Source organism: Pyrus communis, chromosome 2 (assembly GCF_041283825.1).
Source record: "Pyrus communis isolate YQ-2024b chromosome 2, ASM4128382v1, whole genome shotgun sequence".
Taxonomy (NCBI): Eukaryota; Viridiplantae; Streptophyta; class Magnoliopsida; order Rosales; family Rosaceae; genus Pyrus; species Pyrus communis.
This window is the reverse complement of record NC_142566.1, coordinates 8,845,227-8,860,314: the sequence shown is the minus strand read 5'-3', so window position 1 is coordinate 8,860,314 and position 15,088 is coordinate 8,845,227. Positions and strand designations below refer to the sequence as shown.

The window sequence follows — 15,088 nt, the reverse complement described above, 5'->3', positions numbered from 1 at the left end:
TTGTATCTCACTAGCACCTATTCTAGGACTTTGTATGCTAGTTTTTAATTATTCGTACTTTTATACTACTGTTCTATTAGCTTCCGCACGTGCACATGGCTACGTCACCTTCGTGTGACGGCCAGCACTCCCTGATCTCGGTCGGGGTGTGTCAATTGACTAAGGCTTCTTGTGATTAATAATTATAATTTCACTTAGGATGAATATCACATCTTAAGGGTTGCATGATTTTTCAAAGGATTTTCATAAAAACTTAATGAGTCTTATATGTTCATATTTGATCTAAATACCACAGATTGATTATATGTTTAATATACGTTCTATATTGGTATCCAAGTAAAGCATACTTTAGAAAAATCTCACTATCAAAATATGCATGTATAAGTCATATGTAATTGGAAGAACTACATAGGATTGTTAAGGTAATAGCGGAACTGTAGTGCTTTTACAACTTGATTTTCAAAAAGTTCTTTCTTTTGTTTCTCTTACTTTGTTGATTTTTTAATTGTTTTAGGGGTAAATTACATTTTACCCCTTTGGGTTTGAACACAATTACAACCTCATACAATATCTTTAAAACATTTCAATGAGAAAATGCATAGTTAAAAACACTTGTAGAGCATATGGGGAGAAACAAAAGAAAAAGAAGAGGGCTCAAAATATTTGGGCTTCAAGTTTGCCTTTCAAGACATTTGGGTTTGAAAATTGGGCTCAAAAAATAAATACCCAATATAAAATAAAATTAATATAGTTTCAGTTCGGTTCGGTTTTCGAACCTTAGAAACCAAAACCGAACCAACCACATTTGGTTCGGTTTCTTTTTCAATCTCGGTTCGATTTTCGGTTTTTTTTAACCCACCCAAACAGGACAACCAAACTTCCAAAAAAACAAAAAAACCCGCAACAAAGTGTGGTGTGCACGTGGCGCAATATAAGTGCCTTGTGTATGCAGTGGATAGAAATAGGTTTTAACATACATCAACTTGAATTTCAGAGGATTTTTAAAAACTTTTTATATGTGACAAATTTCAAAGGATTTTAATAGATTCTACATGAATTTGACAGATTTGTATAGGTTTCTATGAATTTGAATGGATTTCTTAGGATTTCAAAGGAATTTAACCTGTACTGTTTGTAACTGAAATTCTTGCCAAATGTTGTTGCAGAGAAGAAAATGGCGAGGCCAATCTAATATCAATATTATAGACTCGTCTTCTAGAAAAGAAAATGGCCTTGCCGATAATATTGTTGGCTTGCCAATCTAATACTGAAACAATAGTTGACATCAACAGTGGATCAGATGAACAATCTACATAATATCAGATCAAATTAACAAGAAATTCTATCATCCTTAACCACAGAAATCATGTGTGTTTTATATAGGGTGCAAGCATGTACTAAATAAATTGACTTCTTATTTACCAGCAAGGAAATGCATGAGGATATTGAGATATAGTGTGACAACCCGTTCCAAATTTTACGTTTTTATTTTATTTTAAAAGCGTGAATTTACGAAATTGCCCTAGAGGCAAGGACTTTGACTTCTATTGACCATCGTCTAGAGAGATGTATGACTTATTCTTTTAACATATTCTCGTAATACTTGTGGATGTGAACGCATAGGCGAAAGCCATTTGCGAGTTCGGATTATAACGGTATAGTTACGGACGTTCGAAATTGGTTATTCAAGGTTTAGTGTTAATTAAATTAAATCCCCCATCAGAAATTGGTTATTTAAGGTGAAGCCCAATCAGAAATGGAGGGAAAAAAAAAAAAGAAAGTGGATTCCCGTCCACTGCACCCACCACGAGTTCCCATTTTCCAAGGCCGATTCCGGCCAACTCCGGTGGAGTTTTTCGATGCCACCACCACCATCTTGAAGCTCTCATTCCCCTCTACAAAACCCACCGAAGAACCACCTTGATTAACCATGGTATGTGGCGGATTGAGGCCACGAAAGTTGACGAAAATCAATGGTGCTCCGGCCACCCTTTTCGATTTTCCGGCAAATCGGCAAAGCGATGGCCGATGCCACCACTTGGGCTTTGTAGCCCATCATCCCAGGAGCAAAACCCAACCAACCTTGACCCCGTTGGACCACCGTAGACGACGAATCGACGTCGGGAAGTTTTAGGCACCCGCCGGCTTTGTGGGCAAAATTGACCATCTTCCGTCCACTTTTGGACTTCGTGGCAGGTATGAAAGTTACTCTAGTCACTGAGATCTTCATTTCTGTGACGTTTGAGAATTTTTGGAAATAGTTGGATTTTCCGGCGAGTCGGGGCGGCGGCGCGTGGCCAGTGGGCCGCCAATGCTATTTTTAGGCTATGTCGAATGTCTTGAATTCAGTTTTGTTATTTGAATGACATAGGTTGATCGTTGGAACCTAAATTCGTTATGATACATTGCTTGATGAAAACGTGAATCGACGATCCGACCGTTGGATCGTCACCAAACTTGGGTACATTATAATACGTAATATTTAAAGATCATAGGAATTTATGGATCGGGAATCCAATGTACGGATCTTCCCGAATTGAATTTGTAAGTTAGTAAAATAAATGTTCACGTCCACTTGGTTTTGGGCAAATGGCGGAGATCCAACCGTTGGATCGTAATGAAATTTTAATATGTTATTCTAGAAACATATTGTGGATCGTTGGGAGTTGCGGATTGGAAATCTAATATGCGGATCTTCCGGGTCAAGTTATACAGGGTTGCAAACCCTACCATCGATCTTTGATCGACTGTTGACTTGTGGTCAACGGGTCTCAAACTATTTTAGAATGTCGTTGAGGTTGTGTTTTATGTGAAATACATATTCTACGGATAAGAGTTCTGAGATGTGATTTGATAATTGGTCACAGGGACCAATCATTCAGGACGCCTCGATGCGTGCGCTAGAGAATCATAGCGTGGACTCCAGGTGAGTGCATCTTTTCCTTTTTATCGTACATATTATTGAGAGTTTTATCGACACTTTTAAATTGATTAGGTATATTACTTTCATATATAATTATTGTGAATGCTTGAAGTACTATATGAACTACGAATGGCTTGATCCCTGTTTAGGGTACGTAGGCAGTCTAACGAGACGTTGGATGCAACCATAAAATATTTGAGACAAAAGTCTTGCTTGGGAAATTGAGTAATGCGAAGAAAATTGGTAAAGGCAAGTTTTAGTTTTATGAATTAGTTAGTTAAATTAGTGTTGATTGGGTTGTCATGGATAATTATCCCTGAAAATAAGTAGTTTGGGAGTAGGGCGTTATTGATTGTACACTTCACACCGTATTGTTTATAATTAAAAATGCTACGACATGGTTGAGTATTAGATTGCATCATGGTATATCCATATGTATATTACTTGCATATAATTATTGGGAATGCTTTCAAGTGCAAAGGTGAACTCAAGACACCCAGGTAAGTTCAGGTGAGTTTATGGTATTAGTTGAATCGATTGAGTTATAGCCTGACTACAGTTATGTGTTAGGCAACTTAGATAATGTCGTACTGATTACCATGAGTTCCACATGGTATATTGAGATGCATTGAGAGCTCATAAACCTGCACCCCGGTGTTAGTGCTCCCGCCCGTGGCCAGGGCATATTCCTTCACGTGATGTTCACCTCCCGCACCTTACGCTCACCTTGGATCCAAGGTAGGTGCACAGTCTTGTCGTACAGACCACTTTAGGTGGTTCCGACTCGTATGTGACCCACGATTATTCGCACAGTCTTCACGTGATCGTAGCACTCGAGCGTATTTATTTACACCCAGTCCTGTCGTACAGACCACTTTAGGTGGTTCCGACTCGTGTGCATGTATACTTATTGAGCTATTTGCTAGCCAGGATTGATGAGATATGGATAAGTCGTACAGGTCACTATAGGTGATTCCGACTTATATGCTAGCCAGGATTGATGAGATATGAATAAGTCGTACATGTCACTATAGGTGACTCCGACTTATACGCTAGCCATAATTGATGAGATATGGATAAGTTGTACATGTCATTTTAGATGACTCTGACTGATATATCACTTTGAATTGATTAAATTCATTTGGTCTACTTATTAATGTATGATAGAGTTGATGGCAAACCGTGGTTTTGGTCATTTCTGAGTATGGTTTGGATATATGTATATATGTTGTACTGTCCTATAGAAAACGATAAGGGAATTACAGTGAAGGGTTATTACTGTTAGAAAGGTAATAGTTTTGGGAAGCTTGGTTTTACTGTTTACTCACACTTTCTGTTTTGTACCCCTTCAGGTTTTAACTGCTGGGTTCGTATCGACGAGGATATATAGCTAATCTTAGTATTGGTGGCTACTTTTAAGGGTATGATTCTTACCCACGCTACTATACCTTACTTATGCTCTGACATCGCGTGTGAAATGGGTTCGCTCCCACTCGTAGCGCACTCTGGTACTTAGACACTTTTAGATTCAAATTTATTCACTTTTTATACACTATCACATTTTATGGCTTCGTCACCTTTCAGGTGTCGGCCAGCACAGCTCGATTCAGGGTCCAAGTTGACGTTTTGGGTCGGGGTGTGTCATATAGAATTAGCCAAAGTTATCTAGGAGATTGTTTCCTAGTTTCTCGTAACTTATTTTGTTCTCTAGTTTTTAGAAGACCTTTTCCAGGAATGATTTTATTTTATAATGGTATAAATAAGGCTAGTTAGTCATTAGGGTTCACTACGCATTTGTTTGGAGAACTCGACTTAGAGAGTTTTTGACGATTCAACTTTATTTTTACAAGGTGTTTTCTATCCATGCTTTCAATAATATTTTGCTTTTTGACTATCATTATACATAATTAATTCAATTTCAATTTACTTATGTATCATGTAAGCAAATTTTGAATTATTAATCACTATCACATCCACATCTCGTCCGAGATGTGATGGGGGCCCGGGTCGGGAAAAGTTAAACCTTCGATCAAAGATCAACGGTAGGGTCCACAACCCTACGTAACTCAATCCGGAAGATCCGCATCTCGGATTTCCGATCCAAAACTTTTAAAGATCCGCATTATACTTCTAGAACATCTTTAGGGATGTGTTTTACGTAAATTACATGATCTATTGATAAGAATTTTGAGATGTGGTTTGATAATTCTCCTAAGCGCCGATCGTTCGGAATGCCTCGATGGTTGTGCTAGGAAGTTGTAACATGGACTCCAGGTGAGTGGATCTTTTCCTTTTTATCATATATATATATATATATACATGATTGATAATTTCAAAAATACTTTTAAATTGAATTAAGCAATTTATGTCATGGTTTATCCATATGCATGTTACCTACAAATAATTGATGTGAACTACGAATGGCTTGATCCCTGTTTAGGATACGTAGGCAGTCTAACGAGACGTTAAATGCAGACATACAATAAGTGAGATACAATAATTGAGACAAAAACCTTGTTTGGGAAATTGAGCAATGTGAAGAAAATTGGTGGAAATGTGAGTTTTAGCTTTATGAATTGGTGGTTAAATGTGGTCATAAATCAATGTGCGAGGAACAGAGAATCGACGTAAGAAATCGTCAGTTTGGATAGTTAGTTAAACTAGTGTTTAGTTGGGTTTATCACCGATAATTATTCCTGAAAGTAAATAGTTTAGGAGTAGTGCATTATTGATTGTATATTCTACGCCATATTATATAATTTGGGAATACTATGAAATACATGATTCTTAGATTTGCATCATGGCATATTCTTATATATATTACCTGAACCTAATTATTGTGAATGCTTTGAAGTGCCAAATGACGTTGCCGACACTCAGGTAAGCTTCAAGTGAGTACATGTTGATGATAGTGATGGTAGTGAGTATGATTGTGTTGAGATGTATTTAATGCTCATTATCCTACACCTTGGTGTTAGTGCTTCGCCCGTGGCCAGGGCCGCCTTCACATGATCGTAGCACTTGAGCGTATTTATTTACACCTAACTTGTCGTACAGACCACTCTAGGTGGTTCTGACTCTTGTGTAGGATTTGGTAGATGAGCTAATTGATGAGATATGTGATGAGATATGGACGAACATATCACTTTAGGTGACTCCAACTTATATGCTAGCCATGATTGATGAGATATGTAATGAGATATGGATAAGTCGTACATACCACTTTAGGTGACTCCGACTTATATGCTAGCAATGACTGATGAAATAATTGATGAGATATGGATTCAGCCGTACAGGTCATTTGAGGTGACTCTGGCTAATACGTTGATGAGCTATTAGTTCAGCCGTACAGGCCACCAAAAGTGGATCCGGTTGAGATACCATTTCATATTAATTTATTTCACCTGGGTTACTTATTTTGTGTTATTGAGATATTTGGCGTGGCATATTTATGAATTTCTCTATTTTGAGCATGGTATTGAGATATATATATATATATATATATATGTATGTATATTCTATTTTCTAGGAAAATATACAAGTGTTACGGCGATGGGCTACTACCTTTGGTTTGAAAAGTTTTGTTCACTCACTCACATTTTCTATTTTTGTACCCCTCCAGGTTCTAGCATTAGAGTTCCGTATCGAAGAGGATTCGTAACACTTTCCAGTACATATGTTTTCTTATGATGGTATAATCATTATCTTAGCTTACTGTACTATACCTATGCTCTGTATCACGCGTGAAATGAGTCCATACCCGCTCATCGCGCACTCGTGTACTTAGGCACTTTTAGATTTTAATTTATTCACATTTTATGGCTTCGTCACCTTCCAGGTGTCGGCCAACAAGCCTCGATTTGGGATCCTAGTGGATATTCCGGGTCGGGGTGTGTCAATCACCGTATTTGAAACTATCTAATTATCTTAATAATTAGGATATTTAGAAAAGTAATTTAATGCAATTTTGGTGGGAGAGTTGTCCCTAAAATTGACTAAGGCTTTTTGTGATTAATAATTATAATTTCACTTAGGTTGAATATCACGTCTTAAGGGTTGCATGATTTTCCAAAGGATTTTCATAAAAACTTAATGAGTTTTATATGTTCATATTTGATCTAAATACCACATATTGATTACATGTTTCATATATGTTCTTTATTGGTATCCAAGTAAAGCATACTTTAGAAAAATCTAATTATCAAAATATGCATGTACAAGTCATATGTAATTGGAAGAACTACATATGGCTGTTAGAGCAACTCCAGCGTTGGAGCCCTCCCCCCAGGCTATGCACTATTCAATCGACCTAATGAGCAATAACTGCCCTTAATGAATAGTAATAGCCCTGACAATAGCATTTGCATCTCTACCGTTACACTTCAATAGCTCTGGCAATAGGCAATAAAATATTAGTATTTTTTTATTTATAAAATAATACAAAATAATTTTAATTGTAATATCGGATAAGATTTTTAATCGTTCTCGTTGCGCCACGTGTCATTATCCGAAGTATTATTAAATAATACAAAATAATTTTATTTGTAATTTCGGATAAGATTTTTAATCGTTGTCGTTGCGCCACTTGTCATAAAATCCGAAAAGACAATTATTGGGGATGGATTTCCGATAAATTTTTTAATCGTACTCGTTATGCCACGTGTCATTATCTGAAAATACAATTATTGGTGATGGATTTCTGATAAGATTATTAACCAATCACGTCGCGCCACGTGTCATAATCTGTTCACAATCTTTGAGAATAGATTTCCATCAGATTTTTAACGAATGATGGCATGCCACGTGTCATAATCTGTTCACAATCTTTGAGGATAGATTTCCATCAGATTTGTAACGAATGACGGCATGCCACGTGGCATTATGTACAACCTAATCCTTTATGAATCCTCCATATAATCCACCATCCATCCTCACAAATCTCACACCAATTTTCTCAAAATCTCTATCATTATTCATAGTTTCTGCTTCATTCTTCACAAAAATCTGTATCATTATTCATAGTTTCTATTTCTTTCTTACAATGTCTTCTTCTTCCTCAAGGATGATGTGAGAACTTGATCAGGAAGAGGAAGAATTGTTTAACGAATCAGAAGCAATGTTCAATCACCAGGGGGAAAGAAATGAGAGGGAAGAGGATGAGGAGCGTAAAAGGAGAGATGACGAAGTAAGAATGGGTAGAGCCTCACATTCCCGTCGAGTCGTCCAAGCTATGGCTCAGATCTGCAGGCCCAACCGTTTCAGAAACCTTGATAGAAGCAGGCAACGACGAGGTATGGAACTCTTGAATGATTATTTTGTTCCTAATAATGCATTCCCTGATACGTACTTTAGACGTTGTTTTAGAATGGAACGACATTTGTTCAACAAAATCATGATTGCTGTTTGCAACCATGATTCTTACTTCGTGCAAAAGAAAGATGCTTTTGGTGCTGTGGGTCTACTGCCTGAGCAAAAAATTACTGCTGCCTTGCGGATGCTTGCATATGGAGCATCTGCAGACCAAGTGGATGAGATAACGAGGATGGGGAAATCAACCATTCTTGAGTCCCTGATGAGGTTTTGTGGAGCAATCGAATCTATCTACACCGCTAAGTACCTCCGCAAACCTACAAACATGGACTTGGAACGGTTGTTGAAGAAGGCCGAGATGCGTGGTTTTCCTGGGATGATTGGAAGCATTGATTGTATGCACTGGACGTGGAAAATTTGTCCAAGTGCATGGCAAGGTGCTTATGGGGACAGAAAAGGAGCAAATAGTATCATTCTGGAGGCGGTGGCATCTTTTGATACATGGATTTGGCACGCCTTTTTCGGGGTCCCGGGAGCTCAAAATGACATCAACATCCTTGCCCAATCCCCTGTGTTCAACGATGTCCTGCAAGGAAAGGCACCAAAAGTCACGTATGAGGTCAACAGACGTATGTACGACGGGCCATACTACCTAACTGACGACATTTACCCGCGATGGCCAACATTTGTCAAAACAGTATCACGTCCGTGAAGTGCAAAGGAAAAACACTTTGCAAGCTGTCAAAAGGGGTGCAGGAAGGATGTGGAGCGTTGTTTGGGTATCCTCCAAGCTCGATGGGCGATCGTCAGGGGTGCTGCCAGATTGTTTGATGTAGAGTCGCTTCGATCCATCATGATGACGTGCATCATTCTTCACAACATGATTGTGGAAGATGAGTACGATTATGAAGTCGTTGATGAATATGAGCCAGACACGATGAACAATTCAAGAACACGTTTATATTGTGCTCATGACGCCACCGATGAGCCCGTGCAACATGAGCCATTACAAAGGGATGGACGTTACAATGAAAGGCTCATTCAACGATATACTGCATTTCAAATGCCAGACATGCACAATGCCTGACAAATTGACTTGATAGAGCACCAGTGGGCATTGAAACAAGCTGAAGATAATTAAGTTCATTTTGTGTGTTTTTTTGAATTTGGTATGTTTATGTTATTTTATTTGGTGTGTTTTATTATTTGGTATGTTTGTAATTTTTTTAGTGAGTTTTTAATTATTCTGTATGCTTATGTAATTTTATTTGGTGTGTTTTTGTCATTTCAATAAATATTCTCTTAGTATAAATATTCTCTTAGTATAAATAACTTACCAAATTAATTTGAATAAATATTCAATAAATTGGAAACAACATGAATAATACAAACAATAAATAATAAATTACAACCCAAAGTGATTGGAAAATTATGGGCTCCGATTACAAAAAGTACTCTATTCATCATCAGTTAACCAATTTGTGGTGCTAGGATGATCTTCTCTTGTGGTGCTAGGACCACCTTGGCTTGCTATCGCTTCTCTTGCACGCCTCCTTCGCACCATGTCCCAAAAAAATTTGGAATTTGGAGACTTCCCTTCTAAAGGCGTGTTCATAATCTCACGATCTCGTTGAGCCTGTCTTTCTTCTCTAACATGTTCCCTTTCTTACCTAAGTAGCTCTCTTTCTCTCTCATTAGCCTGAAATTCTCTCTCAATAGCTGCAGCTTTTGCGTCCTCTCTAGCCTTATCAGCCTCATATTTCGCCAGTTCCCTCGCCAAAGTCAATTCACCTTGGCGAGTAAATTCTTCCATGAACTTTGCATAATCATTCTTGGAAGCACTCCCTTTTCTCTTTGAAGCCTTCTTACCTTGAGGCATAATTGGATAACGGGTCGAACCCGACGCTTGTTCAAGGAGAGGCGTTTCGGGCATTTCTTTTGCATCATCTTCATGAACATGCCAAACATGATCGGGTGTAGAGTGTAGAGGGGTGCTGTTCATGTGCACTTCTGGACCGACTGGCACAACTCTAAATTTAGGACAATTTTTGACAATATTCCAACATTCCCACCGGTTGAATGATTTATTTTTGCTTTTGATTTTGGCAACGTACCAAGCTTGTGCTTGAAGTTCCTACACAATGAAAATAAGTAACAAATAAATAATACAAATAAATAATACAAACAACATAATTATAATGTAAGTAGGTAACAAATAAATAATACAAACAATAAATAAAAAATTATGTAGGTAACAAATAAATAATACAAACAATAAATAATATATTATGTAGGTAACAAATAAATAATACAAACAAATAATTATAATGTAAATTTGGGTATCAAATAAATAATATATTGTTACCTGATCCGAGTAATTTTCCCCACTTCGAATATTACAACTAGCTTGTGCCAAGGTGTCTCTCCACGTACTAAACGATTGGCTAAGTAATTTCCAACGACTGGACATCAATTCTTTGGTTCTTTTCCCACCAATTTTCTCAAGATAATTGGTATGAATAAGACTCCACATTTCTCGCAACTGCATCTCATTACCCGTAAGCGAACTATGAATAACTTCAACCCAGCTAGTACACAACGCAACATCTTCAATAAGCGACCAATTCGTACCTGCACCAGTGGTCATTTTGTTGAAAAAAAATGGATTCAAACTTTGAGACAAAAAAAGGAATGTGATTGAAAGTAGTTGAGAAAATATGAAATTTTTGTGTAAGGTAGATGATAATGAGAAGGTATTTATAGAAAAGTAAAAACAATTTTTTTTCAGATTTTTCAGATTTTTTCAGATTTTTTTCAGATTTTTCATGTAACATCCCGTCCCAAATTTCATTTTAACGTACATTGAAATTACAATTTTACCCTAATTTGATTGTGTACGTTAAGTGTTGTGTTGTGTGGGTTGTGGGACCACACACAATCATGCATTTTCTTTTTCTCCCGGGATTTCCTCCCTCTTTCCCTCACTTTCTGTCACTTTGTCTCTCTCTCTCTCTCTCTCTCCCTCCCCGAGCTCCATTATTCTTCTTCTTCCTCTACACACGGACACACATACAAGCATAATCAAACCTTCACCAATCAAGAAACTAAGACCACCATCGTGTTCGTGGAGCTGAGAGGAGTTCAAAGGTGCCATTTTCAGGTAAGAATATAGATGTTTTCACGTCGTTTCAACGAGGTCCGATTATTGCACTGTTCATGCAAACCTAATCTAGCTTGTTTTAGGAGATTCTAAGCTTGTAGATGTGTTTGTGAGGTCCCAAGGAGCCTCGGAGTAGTTCGTTGGGTGAATTTGGACGTCACGATCGTCCTGTGCAAAGTTGGCCGAGTTTTGACCTTGAAGACAGGTGAGATTCTTTAATTTTTAGGCCTTAAAACTAGTCTAACGTTGTTCTACTAGTCCTAAGCTTCATTTTGGTATAAAGAACGTGAAAAATGGTTGAAAAACGAAGGAGAAAACTTAGTTTGAAAATTACCCAGTTTTCCGGCGCCGTCGCCGGCGCCGGAGGCTCGCCGGAGAAGACAGGGGAATATTCCGTTAACCCTAACGGAATATTCCTAACGGCAGTGGACGGCGTCAGTTAAGTCTAACGGAATATTCCGTCAGTTTAACGGAATATTCCTGACGGCGTCAGTTGACGCCGTCAGTGTGCAGTGCGCGTGGGGGCGCGTAGGGCCGTGCATAGGACGGCGCGTGGGGGCGCGTGCGTGGTCCAAAAATTTTTCTAAAAATATGTGTGTGATCCTGAGGTTGTGTAGGTCACGTTGGTATATTCAATTGTCCAATTTGAGCAATGTATGAGAAGTTATTACGAGAAGTTGCTTAGGTGCTTTTAAATTAATGTTTTCGTAACTTTGTCGCGTATAGGTGATTCGTTTTCCGAGGACGAGCGTACACACTCGAGGCAAGGGGGCTACGACCCTTCTAATTATCAGTGAGTGGGCTTTTGTTTTCCGTATATACCTATATACATCTAAATTCCCAGAAATAGAATAGAAAAGGTTATTTGTTTTATGCCATGCATCATATGAATGACGTTTACGCATTATCACGTGCATTGGTAATTGGCATACATTTATAAATGTATAATTGGTGCTGTGGACGCACAGGTAAGTGCCAGGTAAGCGGTATTCATGTGGTTATGCATTCCTGTTTATTATGCAATCGTAGTTTGAAATGCTTAGAGAGCTCATAATCTGCACCCCCGGTGTTAGTGCTCCCGCCCAGGGCCAGGGCATAGTCCTTCACGTGATGTTCACCAGCACCACACGCTCGCCTTGGATCCAAGTTAGGTGCAAGCCTTGTCGTGCAGACCACATTAGGTGGTTCCGACTCGTAGGTGACCCGCGATTATTCGCATAGTCTTCACGTGATCGTAGCACTAGAGCGTATATATTACACCCAGTCTTGTCGTACAGACCACGTTAGGTGGCTCCGACTTGTGTGCAGATTCAGATATTGAGTTGAGATTGGAGCTCTATATGCAGCGGTACATGTCACGTTAGGTGACTCCCGGCTGCCATATTATATGTTATTGATGTGAATTACGCTTGAGCATTTATATTTGATTATGAGATTCTGTTGTGGCATATTCTCGAGCATAAATGGCATATCATGGAGCATGATTGACATATCTATACATACGTATATATGTTCATTTTCTGGGAAGTATACAGGTTTTACGGCGAGGGGTTAGAATGTATTTTGCTAAAGAGTTTTCAAAGAACTTTGTTTTTGCCCACTCACGCTTTTGTTTTTGCGCCCCTCCAGGTTCTAGTGGTCTAGCAAGTTCGGTGGTTTATCCCAGAGGGCGTCCCGGCATTTCTGACAGACATTCACCATTGTAGGGTCACCTTCGGGTGTCAATATGTCGTATCTTTTCCTTTTGGACTGTTGTAGATTTGCTCTGAATTGTGTCTCACATACACTAGTACTTTGTATGCTAGTTAGTTTTTAATTATTCGTACTTTTATATTACCTTCTCATTAGCTTCCGCACGCGCACATGGTTACGTCACCTTCGCGTGACGGCCAGCACGCCCTGATCTCGGTCGGGGTCTGTCAGAATCATGCCGCCTCGTCGGGAACCACGTCGCTCAGATGAGTCTAATTTCCCTGATCTTACTCAGTTGGGGGAAGTGATTGCTACAGCCCTTCAAACAATGATGCGCCCTCCCCAGAGGACTCCTTTGGAGACTATGTATAACCTGAAGTTGGATAAGTTTAAAGGTAACGAGGGTCACGAAGGCGCAGAACGTTGGTTGGAACACCTAGAGAAGATTTTCCGTGTGTTACATAACCAGGGGAACCTTCCTATGGAACGGTGGGTTGAGACAACCTCTTGGTTTCTGGAGATGGAGTCTGCAGCTTGGTGGGAGCAAGAACTTCGTAGGTTGACTCCAGATCAGAGGACCGATTGGAATGTTTTCAAGGATGTATTTCAAAGGAGATTTGTACCCCCTGAGTACATCGATCGTAAGAAACAGAAATTCACTGAGTTGAAACAGCGAAAGATGACGGCTAACGAGTATTATCGTAAGTTCACTGATTTGTCTCGTTACTATCCTGATGTCGCTGGTAATCCGGCGGAGATGCTTCGTCGTTTTCGCTTGGGCACTAGAAAGAGATGGCGTTCTATGGCCACTACTACTCACTGTGAGTCCTACCAGGAGTTCTATGAGATACTGTTGAGGGTAGAGGACTCAGAGAATATGTCGAGTGACAGTGATGAAAAGAAAGATGACAAAGGGAAAAGTCAAGTGTCGCTTGGGCCTCGCCAGACTCAGAACTTTAAAAAGGGTGGTGCCAGTTCGAGTTCGTCTAGTGGTGGTTTCAGTGCCTCTGGACAGGGACGTGGAGGTAGGTTTTATGGAGGTGCTCGAGGCCAGAGACAAGGTGATGGTGGTCGAAACCGAGTTCCATTTTGCCGTAGATGTAATAACCGACATTTCGGCGAATGTAGGCGTGGCAACGGTGCTTGTTTCACGTGTGGACAGATGGGACATATAGCTGTGAATTGTCCCCAGGGTCAGCAGCAGAAGCCGCAGCAGACCTTTATGCTGCCACCTGCACCGATTCGGCAAATCCAAGGTCCGAGTAATTATGGTCAAGCAGGTAGAGGTGGTGCCTATCACTATCAGGGTGATGTTGTTCCCTATGCTCCGGGACCGTATCAGTACCCCCAGGACCCGTATTCACAAGGTGGTTATCCCCAGTATCCCAGCAACTACATGCCGTATCCTCCAGCTCCAACGGGTGGTTCTCAATGGTACCAAGGAGGACAGTATCAGCAGAATGAGAATGCTACTAGTAGTGCAGGGTCTTCGAGACAGATGGGTCAGCCCAGTCAGGGGCGCGGAGCTCAAGGTCGCGGTGTTCAAGCGAGCAGAGGTCGCGGCGGACGACAGCAGGGCCAGGGGCGTATTCACAATATTTCCCTGCAAGATGCTCAGAACAACCCGGACTTGATTATGGGTACGTTAAACATTATTGGTTATTTTGCTAGAGTTTTAATTGATTGTGGAGCTACACATTCCGTTATTTCTCATACATTTGCTCAAGTAACGCAACCTCGCCCCACACCTCTAGGGTACGATTTAGAGTTCGCTATGCCTAGAGGAGAGAGATGTGTTGTAGATTGTATGTACCCAGGATGTCCAGTGATAGTAGAGGGTGTTGTTATGCCCGCTGATCTTATCCCGTTAGATATTGTCGATTTTGATGTGATTTTGGGCAACGATTGGTTGCACTTCTATCGTGCCAACATTGATTGTTACGGGAAAGTAGTTACGTTTCACCGTCCTGGATTACCTGAGGTTACTTTTGTGGGTGAGCAGA

General features: G+C 39.8%; 1 long non-coding RNA gene across 1 annotated transcript; it reads left to right on the top strand.

Annotated features, from left to right (window-relative positions):
• Window positions 1-11,087: 11,087 nt before the first annotated feature.
• LOC148698534 (uncharacterized) lies at window positions 11,088-12,269 on the top strand. The gene is made up of 3 exons (XR_015951847.1): window positions 11,088-11,393; window positions 11,508-11,598; window positions 12,120-12,269. It is a non-coding gene; the product is annotated as an uncharacterized LOC148698534 (long non-coding RNA).
• The last annotated feature ends 2,819 nt before the right edge of the window (window positions 12,270-15,088 follow it).